Here is a 6,897-nt window from a genome sequence, read left to right as displayed (position 1 = left end):
TAGAAATAATGAGCGCATTAATCTACACAATAAGTGTAAAACTAATAATTTTATCTTTATTACACGTATACTTTTTAGTGTTAATCAATGAACACCAATAACAGAATTGAAATGACAACAAGATAACATTGACAATGGTTTATTAGGATTGATCTGAAAAAGAAAGGATGATGTGATGACTTAGAGAATGAAGATGTTTTGAGTAATAATTTGTATAGTCCTTTCTCAGTAAGTCCCTACAAAATTACTTGCCACTTTAGAAAATCCTTCACGTAACAGATGTTCGCAAAAATTTCAATAGATAAGTTATTATCAAAGGTAAGTTTATAAATGCTTAATAGATTTTTGGTAATGGAAAGTACAAGTAAAATGTCTTTAAGTGGAATATGTGGCCTTTGTGTTTAACAGATCAGCTTTTAAAACTAAGAAATGCATTATCAATATAAGTTATAGGCAAACCTTGTCTATTCCGAATGATGAGTTGATATGATCTACTAAATTCCTCTGTGACACTCATATTGGCTATGTTGTTGATTAAATGATGAGTTTCTCCACTATTAAGATACCACCCTTCATCAGTAAGTCCTTCAAGGTTAGCAAGATAAGTAACTTCAGGTGCAGAAAAATTAAATGTTGTATAGTATGGCATGGAATTCAAATTAGACAACTAGTAACTAGAATCTTTCATGGCATAAAAGTCATCAGAATATAGTGCAAATCCAGCATATCTAGTATATGGCTCAAAGCCAGCCATATATGTAGATTTAGAACCTTTTCCCCTGGTAAAAGTTCCTTAATTGAGGTACATAATTCTCAAGGTACTTATACCAACAAGCATCAGGTGTATGACTAGATTTGTGACAAATCTGACAAATAGGAATAATCTCATCATATCCATCTATATTGGACATTGAGTTTTCACCATGGGACATATTGAATGAAGGTTTAACATGTGATGAGGGTCTGTAAAATTACATCTGTAGTGAGTGTCTTTTACCAAAACTGTTACCACTAATAGGAAAACCTCTAGGATATGTGTGAAAGAACATTCCTTTTCCAGTATTGTGGTTCCATTTCTAGAATGAAGATCTCCCTGATAACCACCAAATATGAAGCCTCATCTTCTACACTTACCCTAGGTTTAAGGATAACTAGAGTGCATCATTCCATAGTTGGCATTAAACATTGATTTGGCATTGTGATTTTGTCCCAATCTAGCCTCATGTGTCAAAAGTAATGCATATGCATCATATATGTCATTTTATTAGCAATAGTAATAGAAGCAAGATCTAAATAACTAGATCCCAATCCATTCAAAACTTGCATCAATAAATCTCTCTCTGACAGAGAGTCACCACCACATGCAAGTTTATCAGCAAGTATTTTAACCTTCAAGCAATATTCTTTAATAGACATGGATTCTTTTCTAACCACATTCATCTCATATCGAAGTTGTATTATCTTATCTTCTGATTGATCTCTAAATTGTTTCTCAATAGATTTTCATACATCATATGAGTTATCACAATTAGGAACAGAGCTCAAAATTGATCTCGCTAGTTGATATAAATTGTATTATCAAATTTCTACACTAATCCATCAGCTACTGTTTGAGAAATATATTGTTTTGGCACAATTTGATCACTAGATATGAAATCTTCAGATTGATATCCTCTTATTGAAGAAATAACTTTTTTCCTCCAAAGCAAGAAATTGGATTGATCGAGCTTAACTAAAGTGCTGAATGAAAAGGAAATCTGTGTTGTTTGATTTGCAAGTACTGAATTTGGATTTGATGTTGTACTACTTGAACTAGCAATGGTTATGACCCTAATACCATGAAAGAAAATAGAGATGGAGTTGTTGGTTACTAAGAAAATATCTACAAAAATTTCAGAATTCTTATTATTTGAGCTCATAACAAAATGTTACGATTACATTCAATTTATACACACTTAGGGATGGCAAAAATGCCCACCCAGACCGAACCCAGCTCGAACTTGATTTATGTGGTCTGGGTAAAACCCGGACCGGATATATGGAAGAAGCAGATCGGGGCATAGGTTCGGTCACAGCACCAAGAACCCGGAACCCAGACCGTGCCTAGTTTTTATTAAGTCAAAAAAGGAAAATATAAAATGCGAAAAAATATTTTGCCGAATTGCCCCAATCCTAAATCGTGACTAAAGTAAACACAACACACACACTGAAACAATTGGCTGCTGCCAACCTCCGAACCACGACAGTCGGCTCCTCTCTCCGTCTCTCTAATAGCACCCACCACCCACCACTACAGTGTTGACAACGCCTTTAACCCTTTACGAACCTCTTACCTCCCTCGGTTAGCTCTTTTCATTTCTCACAGAGCACAGCCGTCACAACCATTATCTCTCCACCATTTGGTCATCTTCTCAACGATAGTCACCACGCGACGGCGTTAGCCATCATAGCTGGACTTACTCCATTGTTTTGTCACCTTCTCAGCGGCAACTTCGCCATCACAGCCACGAGGTATTATCATTTTTTTTTGTTGTTTTTTTTAAAAAAATGATGAAATTTTCATTATTATTATTATTAGGTGTTATATATATGCTTACTGTTTTTCTTGGATTCCATGGTTGTATGATTATTTTTAATTAATGGGAGCTCAATTTAGATTTTAGGTTGCTCTAACTTAATTACTTAATATTTATAATTATGTAATATTTTATGACATAATGATTTTTTTTATTAATAGGAGCTCAATTTAGATTTAGGTTGCTTTAAGTTAATTTGTTGCATAATATTCATAATTATGGAATTTGTATGATAATTTTTTATTAATAGGAGCTAATTTTAGCATTTAGGTTGCTTTTAAATTAATTTTGTTACATAATATTATAACTATGTAATTTGTATGATTATTTATTATTTTTCTATAATAAACAGCAGTGCGATGTCACAGTCAAACAATGTAGAAATTAATTCATCGAATGCTCCAAATTTATTCCGTAATGTTGAAGATAACAATGATAATGAGGATGAAAAATTTCATTATCAACCGTTAATGATAAGAAGGGAAAGAAAGAGGCAAAAAGCGCTCAAAATAAAAAGGGAAAGAAAGTCTCTAAAGCTTGGGATCACTTTACAAAAGTAATTGTTAATGGAGAACAAAAGGCAAAGTGCATGCATTGTAATGCAATTTTAGAAGCCAAATACACATCAGGGACCACGAGTTTAAACAGACACGTGGAATCTAGTTTTTCAAAGAATCAACCGAAAATAGAGGAAGCACTTCAGGGAAGTCTTAAAGTGCTCAAAAGAAAGAATAAGACTTGTGGGATTGGCTATGGCAGTTTCGATCCAAATGTTTTGCAGAGTTTGATTGCAAGAATGGTGGTAATGCATGAGCTTCTACTTAGATTTGTGGAATATAAAGGCTTTAGAGAAATGATAGCACATGCCAACCCTGTGGTTAGGCCAATAAGCAGAAACACTTTGAAGAATGACATTTTGAAGCTATATCATATTGAGAAGGTTAAGACTTTGCATTCATTAGAGAAAAATCATGGTAGAGTGGCTATTACTATGAATTTATGGACATCAAGTAATCAAAAAAAGGGATACATGGTTTTCACAGCACATTTCATTGATAACTCCTAGAAATTTCATAGTCGAATCTTAATGTAATTTGTCTAAAACTTTTTATTTGCTTAATTTCTCTTTCAATTTTTTTATTACTTATATTTGACTTCTTTTCAAGTTTAAATTGTTATAATATTTTAAGTTTATGTATTTAATACTATCACTTGAATATCTAATAGGTTTATTTATGTCCCGAGCCCCCATACTGCTGATGCCCTTTCTAATGAGTTAGTGCAATGTCTGCTGGATTAGAACGTGGATAGATAGTTATCTTCAGTGACATTGGATAATTCTACCATTAATGATGCGATGGTGGAGAAATTGTTGTTAAGGTTTGATCCTGGTACCTTAATTTCTAATGATAATTTTTTTCATGTGAGATGTACTGCTCAAATATTGATTTTGGTTGTGCGGGATGGGTTGAAAGTTATAGAAAAAAAGGTTGGAAAGATTAAGGAGAGAGTGAGTTACTAGACAAAAACACAAAAAAGATTTGAAACTTTTAAGCTAGCTGCTAGGCAGTTGAAAATTAATTGTAAAAAAAATTTGAAGTTAGACTATCCAACTCATTAGAATTCTACTTATGCCATGCTTGATGTAGCACTAAAGTATAAAAGTGTTTTTTCTTGGTTACAAAAGCGTGAGCCTCAATATAAGAGCTTGCCTAGTGATAGTGAGTGGGATTTGGCAACCACAATGGTGGAGCATTTGAGATCATTTTACATGTTAATGGAGATGTTTTCAGGTACAAAATACCCTATTGCTAATTTGTTCTTTCCGTCGATATGTAAAATGAAAATGTCAATTAATGGGTGGCGCACCTCTGATAATCCCGTTATTAGAATTATGGCTGAAAATTTTGAAAAATATTGGAATGAAATTCATCCAATGTTAGTTGTGGCTGTAGTACTTGACCTGAGATATAAGATGTTGTTGATTGATTTTTATTTCCCAAAGATCTATGGTGATACATCGAATGAGCATATTGAGCATGCACGTAAGCTTTGTCATGATTTAGTGAAAGAATATGAAATGAAGGCAATGGTTTTGAGTGATGGGCAGGATGTTGGATTGGAAAATGTTCCTTCGGAATCTTCTTCGAATCCGAATAAGTATTGGGATGTAGATGAGTTTGAAACATTTTGAAGTCGAAATAAGCGTGTTAAGGTGACTAAGTCAGAGTTGGATAGGTGTTTAAATGAGGAATTGTTGGATACTACTCTGAACTTTAATATTTTAGCTTTTTGGAAGATTAACAAGCAAATATCCTATTTTGGGTGAGTTGGCCAAGGATATCTTAGCCATTCCTGTATCCATGGTTGCCTCTAAGTAAGCTTTTAGTACTGGGGGCAGATTTTTGTGTCTGTATCGTAGTAAATTTTATCCTGACACTTTGGAATCCTTGACGTGTGCTCAAAATTAGATTTGAGCTTCTACTTCTCGAGGTATAAAGTTATTTGAATTATGTTATAGTATTAGTTATTTGCTTAAAGTGCTTTTAAATCTTAATGCGTTATTTTTGTTCTTAGGTGGAGTTCCAGAAGATGAGATTTTGGCTGGGGAGGAGGTAATTTCATATGATGATAATGGGGCACAATTGTCGAGCTGCTTGACATGAAGTTATTATTTACATATTTTACATTACTATATTTTAGACTCTTTTATGAATTATTTGTGTTTGATATTTTGGGATTTTCATATGTTATGTTGGTTATTGGTATTGGAGTTATGATATGTATTATGTAATATGTTGGATGTTAGTATGCTACATTTATTTAGATTTATTTGGTGATTATTGTCATGTTGAATTTAAATTTTTACTAGGGGTTGAATGAATTTAGTTTAGAAATTTAATGAATTTAGGTAGTAATTGAAATAATTTTTATTTGTTATTTACTTAAAATTTACAAAGTAGATTGAAATAATTAAGATGTTGTAACAATTTATTACAGGCTTTTTTCTCCTTTTAATTCAATTTATGCTGGCAGAGAAAGCGCATATAACAAACCTGTGCCCGGATAGTGCCGAGCTTAACCCAACCCGCATATGAAAAATTCGAGTAGCTATGTGTATCATGTGGGCCAGTCCCGGGCAACCCCAAACCCGGACCAGACCCGGACTTTTGCCAACCCTATACACATTGCTTAAGCATTACAATTGTAACTAATTCATAACTAACTAAAATGGTTAACACGAGCTAAGTATGCACACAATGTTTGTAACATATATCAACAACTTAAAGTGAGCTGGCACTTTGCTTACTATCAACTTACATCATGTACTTGATACTCTTTCTTAGCTTAAGCTTTTCATTCTTCTTCTCTGTATAATGAGCCTCTTCCCTTCTCTTGTGCCCTTAATTTTTTTTTTCTAATGTGGACACGCATTTAAGTCATGCGATTTGATAGAGTTAGATTTTAATATTATTAAACCGCACGACTTTATAGTGTATTAAAAAATAACTTTATTAAGACACATGATTTAACATTATGTCTCTATTAAAAAATGAGACCATCCTGAATAATTATATATATATATATAAAGTGCTTTTCTGATCCAAGATCCTGGATCATAATAATAATCCGGGAGAGTGTTTGTGGCCATTGGATTTGATCCAACGGTCGCTTTATATTTTCTTTATACAGCACTGCTTTTCGACATATGGACCCACACTGCAGAGTTTCTATAATTTTTGAAAACTGAAAAAATAAAAGAGGAAGCTCAATAGTCGCAATTTTAGAAACATGCAGCTGGAAATAAATAAAAACTTTTACACAACACCATTTAAGAAACATGCAGCTGGAAATAAAAATTCCAAATTTAACAAATTAAATTTAGTTTGGCAAATGCAACAAATTAAATCCTAAACTGAACTACTTAACCCAGAATTGAAGCGAAAATACAGCTTTTTGATCAGCAAGAGAGAAATGAAGCTCCGTCATAGCAGCGCCGCAGTCGAGTTTCTTCATTGAAGTGCAAATATAGTTAAAATATTAGTCTATATTGTCAATGAATTTGATTTTCAAGTTGTCATGTTTATTGATTTTTAATTTATTCTAGAAATTTGTATCAGTTCAAACGTGTGGCATTTTTTAATGGGATTTCCTTCATGCTGGTTGCAAATTGAATTGTTGGTGCATATATTGTACTTTCCGTCGTGGATTTGGCTTTTATGATGAGTGCATAATTTTATGGCTTTTACAGTAGGTGCTTCCACAGTTCCACGTCTTTTAGGCTTGTAATGGAAATTAAAACACAATTTGGATTGATATT

This window comes from Citrus clementina, unplaced genomic scaffold (assembly GCF_000493195.1).
Source record: "Citrus clementina cultivar Clemenules unplaced genomic scaffold, Citrus_clementina_v1.0 scaffold_3, whole genome shotgun sequence".
Lineage (NCBI taxonomy): Eukaryota > Viridiplantae > Streptophyta > Magnoliopsida > Sapindales > Rutaceae > Citrus > Citrus x clementina.
Note: the sequence above shows the minus strand (reverse complement) of the source record.